Source organism: Amaranthus tricolor, chromosome 3 (assembly GCF_026212465.1).
Source record: "Amaranthus tricolor cultivar Red isolate AtriRed21 chromosome 3, ASM2621246v1, whole genome shotgun sequence".
In the NCBI taxonomy this organism is placed as follows: Eukaryota; Viridiplantae; Streptophyta; class Magnoliopsida; order Caryophyllales; family Amaranthaceae; genus Amaranthus; species Amaranthus tricolor.
This window is the reverse complement of record NC_080049.1, coordinates 26,257,558-26,280,922: the sequence shown is the minus strand read 5'-3', so window position 1 is coordinate 26,280,922 and position 23,365 is coordinate 26,257,558. Positions and strand designations below refer to the sequence as shown.

General features: G+C 33.8%; 1 pseudogene; it reads right to left on the bottom strand.

Moving 5' to 3' along the window:
* Positions 1-16,256: 16,256 nt before the first annotated feature.
* On the bottom strand, positions 16,257-21,949 carry LOC130808501 (protein DA1-related 1-like; annotated as a pseudogene).
* Positions 21,950-23,365: the final 1,416 nt, after the last annotated feature.

The following is a 23,365-nucleotide window of genomic DNA, read 5'->3' as shown; positions in this document are numbered from 1 at the left end:
TAAAAATGGAACTGATGGTCCGACCCGCGAGTTGGAACCGCCTCATGAACCGCTAAAGTACCGTTTGGAACCGCCCGGAACCGAAACGGAAACGGGAACGTTCGAATCAGGTTCCAAATGGAACCGGAACCGACCCAACCCGAACCGTGGCCATCACTAACCACAACATAGAATGCTAGAAATTACCTAACTTTTTAAATAAAAAGTAGTCACCATAATGTTTTTTTTTTTTTTTGCAATAAAATGCATAAGAAAACGTATTTCTATGTCAAATGGTATAAATTGGCTGAAAATATCTGAATATAATATTTTGACATGCGTTATTACATAATTTTTTTATCCTCATCTTCAACCTTTATCTCATCTTTAGTTTCAATCATTATCATGGAATTATATCATCTTCAATCAACAGTTAAATCAAAATTAATTTTTTGCTTTTTAAATTTTTGATTTGAGTTCAAACAATTTAGAAGTCATACTCTAGATTTCTCAATCTGAGATGATTCAACACCATTATCTCTTAGAGTTAAGTGGACCCTTTGGTCAAGACTATGTACTCATATAGTCTTATATATATTTGACAATATTGATGAGAAATAAATATTTATATCGTTTATTTAGTTAAAAATTGATTTACAAAAAAGAAATGGGAGAGCAGGTTTTATGTTGAGATTATTTTCTCCTCCAAACTTTTCTTATTACCCTCTTAGTGTCTTGCAAATGGTGTTTTTTTATTTAACGGCGTTAAAGAATCAACTCAATCAAAAGTTTAAGCTGATATATTGCGGTTTTAGGATATGTTATGTACTCTAATGCGCCCTCTAACATGAAAATCCTTTGAGCTAGAATTGTCAATGCAACACAAGCCCTCCTCATACCTATCGTTAAATATTCCACTTTAAATAAGTGATGGTTGAGATTCGAACTCGTGACCTCTTGTCATGTTAGCTTCTGATACCATGTCAAGTTGAGGCTGGATTTATTGTGAATATCAACATATTATCTGGGGGAAACACCAGGTGTTCACACTCAATAAGCTAAGGCGATACCATCCCAAAACCATATGGCAATGGGAGGAAGCGCTCCAATGAGTTATAAAGTGTGCACTCCATATTTAATCTATTCCTGTGGACAAACAATCCCAACACCCACTCTCACATGCGAACTCCCATTAAGTTTGCACGTGGGAGTTATTAATAAGGGGAGGAACGCCATTCTTTTCGAACTTATTACCATTTATTTTTTAATCGAACCTTAGGCTCGAATACCATGTCAAGGAACCAACTCTACCAAAAGCTTAAGTTGATGGTTGAGTTTTCAAGATATATTATATACTATGACAAACCCTGATTTTAGTTTATTTCTCATTATAATAACTTTCTATGAGATACAAATATAAATTTTCAGTTGAAGCAAGTACCAAATCTTCTAATCATAGAGAAGACTTAGCTTCAATCATAAAAACAATCATGATATGTCCTGTGCTATGGAGAAGGAAGATGCGGACCTATTGAGTTATGATGAATTGAGGTTTGGATCACTACATGAGGTGATCGTGTAGGTCAAATAAGATGCATTAGACAAGCAAGGGAGGCTTTGTTCCAAGTATGAAGAGGTTCTACAAATGTGTTGGACCATGCCTTGAATGAAGCAAGACATGTGAAAAGGTTGCTCAAACAAGGCAACAAGGAAACACCAGCAGAGAGGAGTAGAAGAAGTTGCTCGTTCGAGCAGCACAGTGTGCAGCAATCAGTAATCTTTTGATCTGGACCCTCATTTGAGCACATGGGTTGCTCGTTCAAGCAATTAGTTTAGGAACTCTAAACGGTTAGTTTTCAGTTTCATTCTCTTGATGGCGGTAATGAATGACAGTTATATCTTTGATTTTTGCTGTATTATTGCTAGTTAAGTGTTGACTCTAGAATGTTGTACACTCTCTAAATAAATGGCTTATAACTTCATGATCATACACAACACACAAACACAAATAGTAAGGGCTAATACATAGAGAGAGGATAGGGTGAATATACCAAGAGAGCTTTCTTTCTTTTGCATTAGTATTGAGGGTGATCTCCATTGATTGTGAGATCTTTATCTTGAGAGAGGGAGGGTTATTTTATTATTATATTGTTAGATCATAATAAAATAAACAAATTGTTGAGGGAAAGGTATCCAAGGTACTTAGCTTATTACATTGTGTGTTCTTAATTTTTCCATTGTCTACTAGTAAAAAAAAAAATCAATAAGTGGTACTTGTTCGTTATTGGGCCGATTTCGATTAAGGTACTTTTAGTCGTTCAAAATCAAATCTTGTGCCTAAGCTATTTTTAGAAAAAGTGTAAATCACTTTTAAAGTCGGGCTAAATCTAATTTGATTACAAGGTAGGGTAAATATCAGTCATCAGATCAACTTTGAATATCTCTACGTGCTAGGTGCTACCAGAAAATTTGTGTTATCGTTTACCATCAAATAATGCCCATGCTACCTGCCTGAATGACTAAGTTTATCCCGAACTTTACTTAGCTTGTTCACCATCTTGTCATAATGTCATTGCTTTGCAATTGTTCAATCCTTAACGTAACGTTCATTAAACCCTAACCCTAAGTATAATTAGCCTATATATATATATCCCAACACACTATATCATCACATCTACTTGTATACACGTGGAATTTTGAATGAAACCAATCATATACATTCTCACCAATTAATACCCTACTGTTTACCAAATGGACCGTATGTGGTAATAGAAAATTGTGAACAACAACACTTTTTTATGAAACCGAGAATGAAATGTAATTATCATGAAAATTTCTACTATCAATCATGTCCCTTACCACCAATAAGTACTGTTAACTAAATGGGCATATATAGTAATGAAAACTTGTGAACACAAAATTTTTTTGTGATCAAACTTTTATTACCATAGCAATGAAATAATATATAATTACCATCAATTAGTACTGTTGTTTTCAAGCTAGCAAGTTCCCCTAAGTTTCCAACATATATAAAATCCAACCACAAGTATAGCTTATCAGGAAATTTCTCATTGTCTCTGGTAAATCCAATAATTTCTATCCATTATAACATATCAACATCTGAAGCTAGCTTACTATATATATAGCTCATATATACGTATCATCTCACTCTACATCAAATAATAAATTGTTAATTGTTTAATATCTAAAAATGTCCTCTACAAACATCAATATTCTACCCTTAGTTTTCACAATGTTCTACATCTTCCCTTACATAATCACAGCCCAAGATCATCACTCTTTCCCAATCCTCATCGTTCCATTACAAAATTCAGAGGTTGGTAGTAATAGATGGCTCTATTTTTGCTTTGGTTTGGTTATTGGCGTTTCTGTTATTGTTGTGATTGGCGCCATTCTTTACTACATATTTGGAAGGAGTAAACTAAATGTGTTAATACCCTCAGAATACTTCATTGAAGCACAAGAGAAGGCCTTTGTGAAGAAGCTTCCTGAGAGTTTTCATGGCGAACATGTCGTTTCGGAGAAGATATGATAATGGCCGGTGTCTAAATGGCTAGCGTGTTAATTGTACTTGTTTTCAATTTCCATTGCCTAAGTGTTATATTCCATGGTTAAAATTCATGTTGCTTTGTAATTGGCCTGGTATGTGTATAACAAGTATTGAATAATAATAAGCTAGATAATGTTATTATGCAACATTATATTATTATGAGTCACTTATTAATGTTTAATGATATATATAGATCAGAATTAAGTCTTGTCTAAGTTGGAGCAAATATCATATTTATCATGCAAGTTTTGAGATTGAATTTAATAATTAACGTAGTCCTTTTCGACCTTTAGTTGACCCTATAATAAATAAAAAAAATGTTTTGGTGTTTCTGTACTAGTGTTCAATGAAGATGACTTTAGCTGATCAATGACTATAACTTGGGTCTTGGAGTTTATCTACGAAGAAGGATTTAGAATGAAGGAGTTAAGAAAAACTATTTGATATGTTGTTATTTGAAAGGGAGATTTGGGTTAAAAGGGAGTATAAGACAGTATGTACTACAAAACACTTCGGAATTTATTAGTATAATTACGATAAGTTTTAGTGACATTTAATTTAAATCTCACTACCTTAAATTTTTAATAGTATATTATATAGTAGATTTAGTGATATTTATTAGATCCTTTAACAGCATAATAAAGGAATTATACAAAATTTTTTCGCAACATAGGATCTAATGACATTCCACATAAAATCACTAAAGGCCAAATAAAGTGTCCATAAATCATTTTATAGTGGAATATAAAATAAAAGTCAACAATTATTACACTAATTAAAAATATAAATCAGTAATATTTTTTTAATGTCACTAAATTAAAAATCACAAAAAATTAAATTTATTGTAATGCAATTCGTATAATTATTAATTACTAACTACTACATGAAATGATGATAAAATGCAATTAATTTCATAGCTTATAACTTTATTTTTAAGGAGTGTAGACTGCGTTAATATTGCGTGCATTCCGACATGATTTTTATGCGTTATAGTGCATTGTTAAGCATAAAGTAGCGATTAAAATTAAGTTTAATAAAAAAATATTTTACGAATTAAAAATTCCTTAATATCAATAGATTTATCGTACCCTAACAAGTTAAAAAATCACCAAAGTCGGCAAATTTATCACACGCAAGTTACTAGCTAATAAAGTTATCAAGTCTAAGTAGATTTTTCTTGATTGTTTGAGGAATAATTAAAGTCCACAATTCTACAAAGAAGAGTATATGTCTAGCAGCATAGTCAAGAATGTTTGCATGCTAGCAGCATGTTTCAAAAATGTTTTTATAAGGAGTTTTATTAAATTTTGAGGACAAAACTTCTGTTGTGAAAATAGTGTCATTTGCAACAATCTAATAATTTAAAAATCAAATCCTACATTAAATTGGTAAATCCGGTCATTTGGATTGTAAAAATTTAAGAATAATTAATGTACATACCTATTTAAAAATTAAAAAAACTTTTATTTATTTCTAGGAAGTTTCATTTCCTACTGTTATAAGGAGAGTCTTAAGAAAATAATTAAAAGGAAAAAATTTAATATGATGAGGGTAAGCTAATAGGGAGGGTTTTTCATCTTTTTCTTAATATTATAATTGAAAATATTTAGTGTTTTAAGAACATAAAGTTATTAACTAATTTTTGGCTTAATATTATAATTGAAAATATTTAGTGTTTTAAGGCAAAAGCATTCCCTAAAACCATAAGAATAGTCTTAACTAATTTCTTTCTATCCTCTCTGATCTGTTGGGATTTCCATTGTTTCTTTATCAATTCAGCTAATAAGTTTAAGATTTCGATAATTTATGCATTAAGGAAGTGAATAGGCAAGTTCATTAATTAAATTTTAAGTCAACACAATTTGAAACTCATTGGTGTATTCTACCATCTTTTCCATTTACTTCCCTTGATTTGGCTTTCCACGCCTTTTGTTGCTAGGGGTGTGGAAGACGAATCGTTACATTCCTTGATCGTGCTGGACAATAGACTTAAATAGATTCGGATGAAAATAGATCAAATGTTCAAATCAAACCCAATCTAACATCACCGAACCTTATATATATAGCCGAATTTAACTTTGATCCGACTTCAAACAAAAATTTATAATGATGTAAAGTCTACACGTAAAATTAACCCTGATTTAATACAAATTTGAAAAACCTAACCTATAAACGCTTCAATGGTCTGAATCAACATTTCTAATGAAAATAGTAGAAAAAAATCAGAGGGGTTCAAAACAGACCAATAATTCGAAATTTACCCGACTTTGTAACCAGACCCGATTTGACACGTACGACTTCAAAAATGATGATTTACGAATAAATATATATGTTTTTATACAATATAGACACAAAATCCGATTTCAAACTAATACGAAACAAATAACCTAAAATCTCATTAATGACGTGAATGAACACCCGTAAATAAAATTAACTACCGATTTCATTCTTAAAACAAGTGTACGTCGCTTTCAAGTAAGCAACTTCCTGTAAGTTTCCTACGTAAAATAATCCAATCACAATTATAGCTTTTCAAGAAATTTCTTGGTGTCTGTACGTGGTCAATCCAATAATTTCTTGAAACTCAATAGTGTTATCCCAAAATGTCTTCTGCTATATATACATCATCATGCTATGGTTCTCCACTCATCTCACTCTCACAATCCTACTCTACATCAAAAACAAACTGTATAACATCCCAAAATGTCTTCTACAAACATCAATATTCTAGCCCTATTTTTCACAATGTTCTACTTCTTCCCTTACATTGTGACAGCCCAAGATCAGCACCCTTTCGTAAGCCTCATTGTTCCCTTACAAAACCCACCAATTAATGGGTCTCAATTGGCCGCAGTATTATCATTGCATAATACTGAAGTTGGCACCAAAGGACTCATTTATTTCTTCTTTGGTTTGTTTATTGGTGCTTTTATTATTGTTGTGATAGGCGCCATTCTTTATTTCATATTTGGAAGGAGTAAATTGAATCCTGTAATACCCTCAGATTACTACATTGATGCACCAAAAAAGGGGTTTGTGAAGCAGCTTCCTGAGAGTTTTAATGGCCAAAATGTGGTCGCACCCAAGAAATTTAATGATAATGGAGTTTAGATGGGTAGCTAGCTTGTTAGCTATTTACTATTTTTATGTGTTGTTTTTCTTTGATTGTGTAAGGGGGCAGGTTAAGTATACACTACCTGCATGTTTTTTATACTATCTATGTGTTATTTTATGTGTTATTTTATGATTGCAATTCGTAATGCTCTGTTGTTACATATATATGTAAAACTGTTTAATAATTAAAATGCAATACGTTGATTGTTGATCCCAATTAACATGTTAAATACCACATAGATTAGTTTTCATCTCCTTTAATTTTTATGTAAATATTCTTTAAAACATATATATTATCTACTTAAACTAATTGATTATGTCACTACAAATACTTGTGACCACTGGATGGTGGCTATGCCATAGGTTATATATAGCGACCATTCGGCAACAACCACGAATGGTATTGGAGCGATCGCAAGATTGCTTTTGTTATAAACCCAATTTTAAATTGCAATCAAACACCAACATTTTGTGGAAAATTAAAATAGTTGAAATTAATGACTGAGTGCAACCAAAATAATGGTCATTGATATGCGACCACCTAAATAGTCACAACATAGCCGCAAATCTTTTCTAGAGATTAATTTAGAAAAATAATATTTTAAAACAATTGGAGACCACCTGAAAAAAGTTTATTAAATAATATTTTAGACCATCCCACATAACCCCATTCTGGCACTCGGTGTCCTCGATCATGTGTGTATCAGAATATTCTTCCCACGAGGTCACCTGTCCTTGCATTGCTCCCAACCAATCGCATTTATCTATTAAGCTCCTATCAAATGAGTTTCCTTGAGTACTATTTTAGTTAAAGTTGTACTTTTCTCTTTCCATCACCGTTGGAAATACATAAGGCTAGTAATGTAGTTCGAATCAACCCTGATCTAATTCAATCCGAGAAAAATAATATAATTTAAATCGAAGGAAAAGAAGTATGAATCTGGACCGTATCTGATTATACAGTCATGACTCTGATTGCAACAAGTTGCAGGTTGGTTGCAGATTCCAACCAACGGCCTCTGATCGTTATTTTAGTTGTATATTTGCGCCCAAAGGGCTGGTTGAAAGATTATGATGACAGTTTTATCTATTTTTTGATGTCATACTCATAGCCTAATTTAAAACTATCATTATTTCTAGTTTATGTTCTTGTTAACATATTTGGTTTTTCGAAAATGATTTTTGATCCGACTCTGTTGGAGCTATCGGAGGTCCGAGAGTTCGAGGCAAAGCCAACTTAAAAGACATAAAATCCAAGGTGAAAAAGTTGAACTCTTATCAATAGAAACGAAGTCAAATTATGCATGATTTGATCTTAGTGAGATCCATTATCATCCCTAGCCATACTTATTGTGTTATAACTTACAAACATAAAGTTGAACTTTATAGATCATTTTTCTCATTGGGTATCTTTAAGACTTACCTAAAAACTAGGTATTTTTTTTTTAATTAAAAGCTTCCATCTCCTCAATAATTATACCTCCAAAACCCCCCAAAAAAATTAAATTACAAATAACAATGAGATTCATCAAAGAAGAGAGTTCATTAGAAAATGATTAGAGCAATTAATACGTACAATATTCTTGTTAATTAAATTTTTTCATTTTGGCTCTTAGATATATATGAAAAACATTATAGTCATAACTAAAACAAAATATTGTGGTAAAATAGTACTATGTATTGTCAAAGTATTTTTTTTTAAATATTGCAAAACTATAAATTTACACTTTTTGTTAATGGTTATTCTTATACCTCTACAAATAGAGGTCAAACAATGAGACACCTAATATAATTGTCCATCGCTTTTAATTAAGGAAGAGGGCGAACCCACGACGGTCATGTTCAATGACACGATTCTCACTTTCTTATTACATTTATTTTTCATTTTGGTTTGGTTATAATTATTATTACTTATTTAATTATTATTTATATATTTAACTTATTTTTTTTATTTATGCATTACTTCCCTTAAAATATTTTAGTCTGCTATTCTATTCACTTCTTTTTTTTACCTTATTTGTACTTGAGGCTAGTTTTTCAAGGACGGAGGTAATAGTTTCATATTCCCTCCTATTCATAGAAAATGAAATATTTTTTTATTGGGTCAATTCACTAAAAATGTACCATTTTTATTTTTATCATTCTTTTTATCCTTTTACCCTTACTACTACACAATAACACATATATATCAATGCTCTTTATGGAAAAAGAGAATTTTCCACCCACTTTTAAGTGGTCCCCCCACCCCTCCTTGGTTTTGGTGCAAAACCCAAATGTCTCATTCTCTATGAATAGGAGGGAGTACTACTTATCCCACCAAATTTTTTCCATTTTTAATTTTAATTTGTTCGACCAAATTCACCCTATTTTTGTTTTTGATCATAAATCATCCTCTTTTTATAATTTTCATCCACATATATAATTTACCTTTTCATTTCATCTATATACATCTTCCACTTTTCTAAAAAAAATATTAATTCATCCGTTTTTTTTAATTTTTCCATTACTAGCCTATTGAGCATAATTGGTGGTACAGGGTTAAGTTATTAGACACAGACACAGACTTAGATCCACAGGGTCTGAAAATTTTAGACCCAAATGCAGACCTGTAATAGGGTCGGCGGGTGTAGGATCTGAATTTTGGTCCAAAATAATATTTTGTTTTTTTCTTAAACTTTTTTAAAAATATATTATACAATTTTCGTTTCTTCGTAAAAAGTTTTTTAAACATTTTTAAGTAGCAAGGATCTTTAAATACTTTATGCTAATTGGTCGACCAAATAAATGAAGCTTTCCAACATTCAAGTTATTAAAAATAAATATTCATCAAGTTTTTCGATTTTCAAAGTATAAATACAACGATATTCAAATTACATTGACCGAAAAAGTTTCAAATCACGTAATATTCTAAAATATAACAAAGTTTCAAATCAAACAATTAAATATACATAATAGCTAAGATATAATTTTAAAAAGATATAAATGGGCCCAAACCCAAACCCAAACCCAAACCCAAATAGACTCAAATTCAACCTAAATCCATAGGGTCTAAACCCTTATAGGATCCTGAACTCCCATCCTGCCATCCATACACCCAACTTTCTCCTCCTCAATGTCCACGCAATATTTAAACGTAAAAAAATCTGAAAAGGAATTATCGTTCTACAAAAGAACATTAGCTAGTCTTTATTGAGCTTTTTACCCAAAGGTAACATGTTATGGTATCACGTGAGATACGAACATAATTAAAAATCTTTTTTTGTTTGTGAATTAAAATTATTCCTTTGTGGATAAGATACTAGCAAAGAGAAAATTAATATTTTTTTTAATAAAAAGGTGGATATTTGCATTGTTAATATATAAATAGAGAAAATAATTTATGTTAATAAAATAAAAAAAGTTTAATATATATGAATGAAATTTTTAGAAAAGATAAATAAATTAAAAGAAAATAATACAAAATAGAAATAATACAAAACAAGGATAATTAAATTTAAAATGAGGCAAAATGGGGATTTACATGGCATATATACTCCCTCTCCCGTAAGAGAGCTGTTCGTTCGGATTTTAAATTAATTTGGATTTAAGTGTTCTAGATTGGTTTAAAATTCAATTTTGTGTTATATTAATTTTCACATAAATATCGAATCGTCAGATCTATTTTTAACGTCTCTGAATAGGATAATATCAATATACATTATGCATCAAAAGTGAGATTAATGTGTGCATGAGACGTGAAAAAAAAACTGTAGCAATTTATGTAGCACGAACAAAAATAATAAATGGAAAAGTGGGAGTACGCAAATAGCTCTTTTAAGCAAGAAACTTCCCATGAAGTTTCCAAATAAAATCCAACATCAAGAAATTTCTCACTATCTGTAAAGAATCACTAAACTTACTCATTAGGATAACCAATCACAATAATTCACATCGATGATCATAACAGAAGTCAAATCAAAATATTTATATATATATATGCATGATTCCATTTTTCATTTTCCATCTCACTATCATCATCTCATTGATCACAGACTCACTCACTATCAAACTAAGTGGATAATGGCTTATTCTAAACTGATAATGGTGTTTTTTTTTACAATGTTCTACTTCTTACCATACATAATCACAGCCCAAAAGCAGCCTTTCACAGCCCTTCTTGTTCCTTTCCAAAACCTGCCTAAAAATATGTCTGCTGAGGATCCTACTATAGCATCCATATTACTATCAATGCATAATAATACTGATGTTTTGAGCAAAAGATGGCTTTATTTCTGCTTTGGGGTGCTCTTAGGAGGTTGCTTGGCTTTGATTATTGGAGGCATTCTTTACTTTTTCTTTGGAAAGAAGAAAATAAATGAATCCCCATACTTTGAAGCACAAGAAAAGGCTTTTAAAGGAGAACATGTGGTTGCAGTTAAGAAGGTCTAATAATGTCTTATTATGGAGTATAATGGACAGCTTTCTAAGCTTGTTGGCTTCTTGGGATTATTACTTCTATGTTTTTGCATTTATAAATGTTTATGTATTGCTTTATTTGAATATATTGTTCTGTGATGTGAGTTGGACCATATATAGCCTATAGGTTACAACTTGTGATAATGAGGTTTGGTTTTGGAACTGTTAGTTCATGAAACTAAACCAACTTATTAGTTATCAATTGAGTTAATGTTATTATATGCCTATAATTAAGTCTGTATTTGATGTGCTTTGATATTCATTAAAATCTTGTGTGATTCTGTCTTACTAGCCAGACCCCATACTTTAATAATACTTTAATAAGAGAAGAATTATCATCATACGCGCATGAGCTACCCTAACACAGACTTTTGGATGAATCATATACCATGCATACTCCATATACAATGTATGATTTAACTTTTGTTTCAAAGGTAAGGATTCTTTATTTAACCTCAAATGGTGAGAAATGGTGAGAAAAGATGTAGAAGAATAATACACACAAGCAAAATGATTGATGCATGCTTTGACGAACAAATAAAGCACACATTCATATAAATGGCCGATGTCATGGACACCTCCCACTCAAATAAATTATACTCCTTCCAATTCAAGCTATTATTAATTCCATTTTACTTTTGACACTGTTTATTATCAATTATTCTTAACATGTATTTTATTCTTAATCTATAAGTTATAATATAATTAAGTGGGATCTTATTTGACTCGTTTCAATGCAAAGATCATTAATATCATCTTTTTATAAACTTTATTTATACACAATTAGAGATATTAATGATAAATGTTTAATATCGCCAAATATGTCAGTCAAATGGGACTAATAGGGTGAATAGGAGGAAATATATCATTAAAGATTCAATAATATAATAATGAAATAACACTCACATCCAATAAACTCACTCAACTTGAGCTCAAAGTTCACTCCTATAATAGAGATTTCATACTAATTAAAAAGAGACACTCTAGAGCCTCTAACCTCATTTCTCTCGATGTACAATTAGCCACCACATACTTCTATTACTAATTTAGAACCCTAGAAAAAGAAATGACATGATGCAAGCCTCGCAACCAAAATAGTGCCTCTTACGGCATGTGCTTGTTCAAGCACACAACATCAAACTCTTCCGATATTGCAGGTTTCCTTGCTCAAGGCGGCCTTGTTGCAACCTCTTTTTTCCTTCCTCGAAGCACAAACTTCATGTCACTCATTCCCTCTTGCGTTTCATCATCATAACAATGTATGCCATGGAATTAATGAACAACGATGTGATAAAATCACCTCTAACAGTGGGTGACTTAGCACTTGCACTGACATTGTTTGTGCCAATTATTATAGAATTCTTATTGAGCCTACGTCCAAAGTATAATATTGGAGGATTAAATAAAAAAAGGTTGACGTGCATATAAGTGATCAAACTTTAAATTAGTATCATGCCTTTTAAGAAGATGACCTTTAGTGGACAATATCATAATAATACAAATAACTCACTGTTGGTGGACCCAAGAATTTTAATTTCTAAATGTTGTGGACTTGCTATTTTAGATTTATTAAAACAATCACTAATTATACTAAGTCATTTATTAGTAATTTAATTTAGATAATCAAATTCTTGTTTCCAAAGTTTCTTATTTATATATGGGGGTATTAGTTTCCATCTACAATTCATTATTCATAAAGTATATATTCTTGCTTTGTTAACCTTATCTCTTTGTGATACAGTTTTCCTTGCATCACAAGGATATCTTTACAAATATCCCTTCTGCTATTGAACATTGACTTTCATTCAACTACACCATTATCTTACATAAAATTCTTCCTTAAAATATGTTTTGATTAAATATTTGTATTTGTTAGCTATTAACAATTATCGGGTCCACCAGTTGCGAATGATCTGCATTAATATGATACTGTACTCACAGGCCATTATCTCTAATTTCTAACTATATAAATCATTGACATATCATCAACCATCTTGCTCAAAGTTCACCATATCATCCTTAACAAGCTATTCAAATGGCTTTTCATTCAATATCTTACACCATTCTTCTTTCCATTATTTGTAACCCTTACTTAATCACATCCCAACAGCCTTATGCTTATGATATCTTTCCATCAAATGACAACACAACCTCTGTTCTTGGCTACAAATGCAACAGTTCGAACAAAACTTGCTAATCGTTTCTCATTTACCGGACTCGACCCCCTTACAACACCATCTTGTCTATTGCTTCCCTTTTAATGTCCGCCATCAACAACATCCCGAAAACCGTAGCCTAAGCTACAAATACCAAGGTAATTGTCCCTGTAATATGTTCCTGCTCAGGTGAAATCTATCAAACCAACACTACTCATATTGTTCAAACTGGTGAAAACTATTTCATTACAGCTAACAACAGATTTAAAGGCTTAACTACTTGCAATGCTATATGATAAACAATCTCACTAGGGTCTAAAGTTTCAATCTTTATCCCTAAGAATCACCCAAGACCAATGGTAAGAGTGTTCAATGCAATGAAACAAACACTTCAATAATAAGCAATGAGAAGCAATAAGAAACAAAACAAAAACAAAGACACAAGATTTACGAGGTTCACCCTAATGTGGGCTACGTCCTCGGTAGTGGTTAGCTTGCTTGATTATGTGAAGAAACAATGGAGTTCTCAAGAACTCTTACAAAGAGGTATTATACTTGGAGAAGAGAAAGAAAAGGGTTTGTGTTTGGCTAGGGTTTGAAAGAACTCTTAAAATACCCAATCAACCCGCTTGAATTTTTTCCAAACTTGAGACAAACATTTGAGGTTCCCTTCAAGTACCTTAACAACCACTTTAGCGCTTCCCAGTGACCCTTACTCAGATTTGACATATATCGGCTCACCATGCTAACTGCTTAAGCAATATCGGGCCTAGAGCAAACCATAGCATACATAACGCTACCAACTGCGCAAATGTAAGGAATTTCATCCATTTGTTGTTGTTCTTCTTTTGTTTGAGGACATAGCTTCTTGGATAGCTTGAAATGAGAAGCTAGAGGCGTAGATACACTCTTTGCATCGCCCATGGAGAATCTTCTTAATACCTTCTCAATGTACCTCCTTTGACTAAGGTACAAGATGTCTTTTGCCCTATCCCTCAATACCTCCATTCCAAGTATCTTCTTGGCTCCACCAAGATCTTTCATGTCGAACTCACTTGAAAGTAATACCTTCAAATTCTCCACCTCAAACAAATCTCTACATGCTACAAGCATGTCATCAACATAAATGATCAAAAATATAGTAGACCCACTATCAAGCTTTTTAAGATAGACACAACTATCATAGGAGCTCCTTGTAAAATCATGTGAAAGCATAGAGGAATCAAATTTCTTGTACCATTCGGTTGCTTTATAAAGATCTCTTCCTCTGACTCTCCATGTAAGAAAGCAATCTTCACATCCAATTGATGTAACTCAAGACCCTCCATTGCTACAATAGCTAACAAGGTCCTAATGGAAGAATGCTTCACAACCAGTGAGAAAACCTCATGAAAATCTATTCCTTCAACTTGAGTGAACCCCTTTGCCACAACTCTTGCTTTGTATACCGGAGTACTTGTGATAGTTGATCCCTCTTTCTCCTTGAAAACCCATTTACACCCCACAACTTTCTTGTTTCTAGGTGCTTTCACGATAACCCATGTCTTGTTCTTTGCAAGGGACTCCATCTCTTGCTTCATAGCTACTAGCCACTTGCTTGAGTCGTTTGAGGCCATAGCCTCCTTGTAAGAATAAGGATCATTCATGCTCTCCACCTCACTAGCAAAAATGAGGGCATAAGCCACATAGTCACACTCCTTTATGTACCTTTTTTAAGGTATAATTCTCCTCTTTTCTCTTTGAGTGGGCAAAACGGTTCCTTTTTCATGTCGAGCAACATCATCAGTTTCATCAATATTGGAAAACTACACCTCCTCTTGGGTGTTATCGGATGTACCTGCATTGTTAGTAAGAGTGTTCTCCACAATAGGAGTAACTAATGCACTCATAAAAAACTACATTCCTAGAAGTAATGATCTTTTTGGTCTTCTCACACCACACCCTATATCCCTTTACACCCAAACCATAGCCCATAAAAATACATTTTCTAGCTCTAGGTTTAAGTTTTCCCTCACTCACATGAACATAGGCAGGACAACCAAATACTCTAAGATTAGAATAATCAACCGATGAATTATACCATACCTCCTGTGGGGACTTAAAATTCAATGCGGTGTGAGGAGAACGATTCACCAAGTAGCATGCCGTAGAAATGGCTTCGGCCCAAAACCTCTTGCTCAACTTAACTTGTGCAATCATACTCCTAGCCCTTTCCAACAACGTCTTGTTCATCCTTTCGGCTACACCATTTTATTGAGGCCTTCCAACACATGTTCTATGCCTCACTATACCCTCCTTGGTGTAATATTGAAGAAACCTCTTATTAACAAGCTCAAGACCATTTTCCGTTCTCAATGTCTTGATGCTCTTCCCGGTTTTCTTCTCAATCATGGTCTTCCAATCAACGAAGACATCTAATACATCATCTTTGTGCCTGATGAAATGGCACCAAACCTTCCTTGAATAATCATCAATAAAAGTAAGCAAGTAGTTGCACCCACCAAGTGAGGTCTTCCTAGAAGGCCCCCAAAGATCGGAATGAATATAATCAAAGATTCCCTTGGTGTTGTGGATAGCTGGCTTGAAACTCACTCTCTTATGCTTCCCATACACACAATGTTCACAAAAGCCAAGATTTTCGAGTTTCTTTCCTCCAAACAAGCCTTGCTTGCTCAACTCATGCATACCACTCTCACTCATATGACCTAACCTCAAGTGCCACAATTCGGTCTCTTCATCGGACATGATACTTGTGGAGACATTCACGGAGCCAGAGATCGTAGAACCCTCTAGAGTATACAAACTCCCGTTCATTTTCCCTTTCATCACAATTAGTGATCCTCTTATGACCTTCAACACTCCACCTTGACAAGCAATCCTACAACCATTCTTGTCTAAATTACCCAATGAAATCAAGTTCTTCTTTAACTCGGGTACATGCCTAACATCGGACAAAGTTCTCACCATACCATCAAACATTTTTATTTGAATACTCCAAACACCGACACTCTTGCAAGTTCCAATATTGCCCAAAGTGACATTCTCTCCATCTGCCTTTCATAGATAGTGAATAGTCTCTTGTTGGGTGTCATATGGAAAGAACACTCGGAATTAAGAATCCATTCATTCTCACCCTTATACTCATGTGTGGCAACCAAAACGCCACCACCATCGCTATCATTCGCATAACTAGCCTCGGCACTACTAGAGCCCTCCTTAGACTTCTCCTCATCATTGGAATGCTCTTTTTTCCACTTCCAACAATCTTTCTTGATGTGACCCTTGAGCTTGCAATAGTTGCAAGTTTTGTTCTTGTTTGAACTTTTAGACTTTGACCTACTTTTACTCTTGCTACCACTACCATAAGTAGAGCCCTTATCATTGGCTCTACCCCTCGCATACAAGCCATCATTTGAGGTACTAGATGACTTACTTGAAAATTGTATATCTATCAAATCCCTTTGGGTCAAGGCATTTTTAACATCATCACTACTCAAATTGTCTCTACCATAAAGCAAGGTATCCCTAAAATGCTTGTAAGAAGGTGGTAATGAACACAGCAAGTAAATAGCCAAATTCTCATCATCAAGTTTTAAATCAATATTTTGCAAGTCCATGACAATGGAATAACATTCATCAAGATGGGGTTTAAGGGGTTTACCTTCCTCCAATCGAAGATCGTAGAGTCTACTCTTCAAGAGTAGCCGGTTGGTCACGCTCTTTGCCATATAAAGAGACTCCAATTTCTCCCATATCCCTTTAGAGGTAGTCTCCTTCACAACTTCTCTCAAAACTTCATTTGAGAGATATAGTTGAATAGCCGGTAGAGCCTTAGCATTCATATCTTCCCATTTTGCTTCACTTACTCCAATGGGTTTTTTGTCTTCACCTTCAAGAGCCTTGTGCACCGAATTTTGTATCAAGATTGCCTTCATCTTGACTTGCCACAAGCCAAAGGTTACACTCCTATCAAACTTCTCAATATCCAACTTCATTAAAGACATGTTTCCATAAGTTTTGCACTCTTGAACACTCCCAAACACCAACAAAAGCCTTAAGCTCTGATACCAATTGATAAAACAAACACACTAGGGTTTAAAGTTTCAATCTTTATCCCTAGAATACACCTAAGACCAATGGCAAGGGTGTTCAATGCAAGTAAACAACACTTCAATAATAAGCAATGAGAAACAATAAGAAAGAAACCAAAATCAAAGACACAAGATTTACGAGGTTCACCTCAATGTGGGCTACGTCCTCGGTGGTGGTTAGCTTGCTTGATTATGTGAAGAAACAATGGAGTTCTCAAGAACTCTTACAAAGAAGTATTATACTTGGAGAAGATAAAGAAGATGGGTTTGTGTTTAGCTAGGGTTTAAATCAACATTGAAGTGAGTGTATGAGACTCCTATTTATAGTAGTATATTTATAGTAGTAGCCGTATACCAATGATTGGGCAAAGGCCCACATTAAAACATTCCCATAAAACTTATCGCGCAAGAAAACAGAGTGCATTTTGGACCCTCGCTCGATCGGTCGAGCGGCTTGTATCCCGGTCGACCAGCAGATCAGAATGCTCATTGATCTGGTCGAGCCAACTGGCTCGGTTGAGCATGCCACAGTGTGGGGTCGAACGGCTCATCAGAAAGTCATTAATGACTCCCACATCATCATACACACACATACACACATCACCAACCTTATCATACACAATTGGTGCACTCAAAATCACACTAAAACTCCAACAGTTACCTATTTGGAATCCCTCTCCATAGGCAGGTGAAGCATCCGATTCGATTTGGTGTTTGAAAAAATCGCCAAGTTTCCTCTCAAATTGCGACCTTTTGCCTTTCTTTGATGAATTACTACTTGCAGATGACGGTCTAGGATCTAAAGTAGATAATGAGGACGAAGAAGAAGATGATAATTATGATGATGTACCGCATTTCAGATTCCAACCACATTTGAGCTAATACTTGGCATATTCCTTCTTCAACCTCGGGTCTTAGGTTAGGGTAACCATTAAGCTGTAACCATGCGTGCATCATTTCGTGAGCGAGTATGGATCCCCTTAACAACCTTGGGAAACAAAATTGTAACGTAAAATGGTTGCTCAAGTATATTTGTTATTTTCCAAAGTTATACACGCATAATGAAAAAGCCTTAATCCCATGCCCAATGATAGGGGGTTGGAAATAATAGTATAACGATTAAAATTCATGAAATCATTCCCCCGCTTCTACAAAAAGTGCATATTAAATAATCATTACTTACAAAGATGTTTTTCCGAGAATAACATTTCCAACCTCAAAATTATGTTTAAAAAAGTAGCATACCTAGGAAGTCCATAAAGAATCAATATAGCAATGACTTCACAATGACGGATTAGCCTATAAGGCTCGGTTATCATGTCTACAATCTTCTGTCCTCCGATCTTAGGCCTCTTCAAAACCTAATTTTTGAACGAAACATAAAGGTTAACATATAAGATCAACAACTCATCAACGGTCATGAAGTATGTAACATGTTATCTTATCATGCTTACAGTCTGCTCTTCTGAGAGGCAGAGACCTCTTGTCTCCGGTAGGTGATGATGGCCCTAACAAAAAAAGTAAAAAATAAGGAAAATACGAGAAACGGGACAGCTTTGGATCATCTGAATGAGAAAAGGGAAGACATGGATGTTTTACTTGTTTTTCTCCTTCCATAGCTTCATTGAGTGCTTGCCTCTCCACAAGGAGCAATGGTACTTGCTACTCGACTTTCATGTTCAAACCTTCATAAAATTCTCGAATCTCTATATAAACAGGTTGGCATTCATTAGTATCCACAATGACAAATCAAGGCACTCCAGACATAGTTTCCGACCATCATCAAGTACCAAGTATTTTGTGTCCCTTTGCTCAAACCTTCAGATTAGCAGAAGGGTATTAAAGTACAATATTATTCAAGGTTGAAATTTAAATCGATGTATTGTCTCAACGACTTACCTCTATTCTTTCACAGCTACAACACTTTGGAGTCGAATCATATTCGTGAGAAGGGCAGTACTTCTGCATCCAGAAAGGATGTGCTCTATACTCAATAAGCCCAGCCGCATTTGTGGGAATCTAATATACAGAAACAACGAAGGATATGCTGAGCTCATTAAATATAATCATCAACAAATAAATTATATTCTACGTTCTTCATTAAGCTAGTGTTTTTGCAATTAGTGTTACACAAGGTGAGATAAACTATGGAGTATGGAAAAGAATATAGAGATTAGAGAAAATATATAAGCATGGTAGCATGGACAGAACTAGTATATAGCACTCGATAACAAGTGCTAGTAGTAGAGTACACACAAAACTTGATCATGAAGCTTATGCCAAGTGACCCATCAATGGCTTGATCCAAACTAATTCTCTCTTCATACAACACGAGAATTTTCCCATGGTCAAAGCTCCAAACAAATGAGTCAAAGCAGCTTATGTCACAATTGCAATAAAAAAAACTCAAATTCTATGCTTCTAAATAAATGCTTCTGGAAATATTGATGCTATAATATTAACAATAGAGTTTCAAAGTAAATGAACCACAAACATGAAAGCAGTGATTCGACTGGCCATTAAGTGGATCCCACCTAAGCGGGATTTCAGAATTGGAATGCATGCAACCTTTCCTTTATTAGTAATAACGAAAAGATTGTTTCCGATAAACCCTAAGTAAAAACATCAATCACTTGGGTAACACAAACCAATGTGTAAGCAACAATGTATTACTTCTGAATTATGCTGCACAACACTATATGATTACACTTACTACACTTACACGAGATGAACACTCATATCATAAAGGTGAGATACTTACGAAATTTTGGCAAAGATCACCCTTGTATGGTGCTGCTCCTTATAGCACAATTTATGACATGGTCGATTCCTTGACATGGAATACTGATGCAGGAAAACAAATAGATACATGAAAACGTGAATTCTAAGAAGTGGAAACTATGAAGTATTCACGATATTGAAGGAGGAAGAGAGAGGTACAATAGTATCCAATCAATCAACGGCCTTATAAGCTACAGAAAATACAAACTTAAGATTAAATCCTTCAAATACTAACCTTATAATCCGATATCGGCTCATTGCATAAATGGCAACGGAAGCACTCAGGGTGCCAAAACCCTCCCATACAACTTAAATATCGTCCATGACCAATCTCAGCACCATAACCAGAACAAGTCCTACCCGTAAAACATAATTCAACAGCCAGTTCAGATTTACCACGGATCCACAATGCCTAGGAAAAAATTACCGATGTATTTCAAATTTCCGAATGAAGTGTCATTTTACTAAACATGGTCTATGAGTAGCAGGTTATTCCGTGCAAGATATTCAGAAGTAAACTTTTAGTAGTACAGAGAACATATTTGAGTTTCACTTGTTGTTCAAAGAAACAAACATAAACCAAAATGAACGTCTATGTGTGAACAAAAGGGCACAACTAAAAATGTTTTGGACAATTCCCCAAACAAAGTTAGAAAAACTCTGATACCTGTAACCGTAAGAAAAGAAAGGATAAGGCTGCCACATATTTCCACGATCAGTTTGCGGAGGCAGTTGGGGCGGAGTCTGGGGTGGAGTTTAAACGGGAGATTCCATGTTTAGACTTTCTTGAAGAGCCTTGGCGAGTAGTTCATCATCCTTTAGATGATTGTCATGATCTATAAGACAATTCATACAAACAATTAAATGGAAGTACCTTTACAAGATAAAACATAGAATAAAGTTATCAACAAATAATATGGATCCAAAACAATTTACATCAACAGAATGTATTCCCTTTGTCCCATTTAATTCGCACCCAAATTCACAAATTCAATCTCTTTTAATCTGATCCACTTATTTCTTCCACTGATCTTTTTTGTCTTATTCAACTACAAATTAATATTTACACCACTATCTAGAGGTGCAAACTAAATGACTTAGAGGGAATACCTATTAGTAACTGCACAATGTATGCACTAATATTAAAGAGTCAAAAATTGTAAGGCACCCCACACCCTAATATGCTTTAAATTGTTCATAATCGCAATCGAGATAAAAAAAATCAAATCATATCTACTGAACAAAAATAACAAGGTTGGAATTAAAAAGAAAACTTACCAATCACTTGTTTCCCTTTTTGATCTTTTACTTGTTGCCTCTCCTCTTGCTCGGCAAGGGAAAGTACAATTGCTCGATCAATATCTTCATTAGTTTCATGATTTGACCATTCACCCTGCATATAAAATCCCGCATAGGAATGTGTTATGCTATTAGAGGACTCCGGAAATTACTACCATAAACTTCTTAACTTACACTGGTCCTCCACTTCCCTTCAAAGTAAAGGCAACACAAACGGAAATTATTCATGAAAACATTTATTCAAACCTATATCTTACACATGAAACTTGACATAAGAATCTTACACTAGTCCTCCTCTTCCCATGTATTCCTTTGTGGCGAAGCTAACAATAAGTATAAATGAAAATTCGTAAATAAAATAAAGGAATGTTAAGTTAAAGCAATTACCCTCGAGATTGTGGGAACGTCCCAATTGAATCCTCTCCATATCGTCCATGATATTGCCCTTCTGAGATCCTACGGCTATGGCTTGAGCCACCAAAAATTTTTCTCAACCAACCCATAGTGGAAAATATGTTAAATCCTTATGGGTTGGTAGGCTTAATGTGCACTAAAATCAGCTGCTAAATACCATCTGCAATCTGTCCATTTCCATGCATGCCTTGTAAATTACATAAACAAGAGTAAAAGCAAAATCCCAATTTTCATAGTAAATGTGAGTTCAAGCTACTACAACCCCTAACACACATTAATTGATGACAACACCAACTGAACAAGATAAAAAAATTCTAGGGAAATTCATGCGGTGAATTTTTGGTTTTTCTATAAATGTTTTTTGAATTCGCGTGGTGACCTTGAGCTTCTACGTTTTCTATGTGTGGTAGACAAAATGTTCAAGTTTTTGATTAAATTAAATATCTATTACGACTGAATTTCGAAATATATGGCCAATTAGGGTCATCACAATGTTTTTTTTTTTGAAAAAAATGTCTAAGACAGGTAAAAATAGCGTAAAATTAAGAAAAAAACTTTTTTTTTGTCTATCAGATGGAAAAGTTGGAAAGTTAAGGTCACCACATGGATTTAAAAAGATGTTTTTCTACCAAATGGAAAAGCCGAATGTTCAGAGTTACCACATGAAATTTCCCAAAATTCTATAACTCAGTATCAAACAATTGGATTGTGGGAATTATGGATTAGTCTGGTGGTTGATTTCTACCTTGTAACAGGAGTTCGATCCTTTACCCCTTTATGAAAGATTAATTAGCTCTCCAACTACCTACGTGAGAATCTCTAGCCTGCTCCCGAATAAACAAACAACAGGATTGCAACTAAATTACATAATGCCATGTTTGGGTACAATGATTTCATTTGAAAATTTAGAATTGACTCAAATATATTGTTTGGCAAATCAAAAAATTTTAAATTTGGATTTGGATCGAATTACACCATTGATTTTAAAGTAATTAAAGTTGAGAATTTGAGAATAACTACCCAAATCTTTTCATTCTCAAATTCTTCATTTATGATTTTATAATTGAAATCCATAATTTAAAATGAAATACTTGTTTTCAAACACCACATAATAGAATATCAAAAATTAAGAATTAGTTTTTGATCAATATTTGATTAAATAATAGGAAATTCAGCCCTAAGAAATAGCCAAACAGTACAATCAACGGCACGAAAAAAGTAATGAAAGTTGAGTTTGTTGTATCGGACTACACGCGCAAAATTGGAGAGACTGTTCTCGTAAAACAGCCATAACTTTCTATTGAGGTGTCCATTTGTGGCGCATAATATGTTATTCGAAAGATGTTGAAATCCTCTTTCTAATAACATTGGCTCGTATCATTCTGACTTGTGTATCAAAAGTTTTTATCAAAATAGCATCAAATTTCAGATTTTTGCGTCCAAGCATTTTGACTTTTGGCCCTTTAGTTCTTTTTCTTTTTATTCTAGATCCAATTCCTTATTTA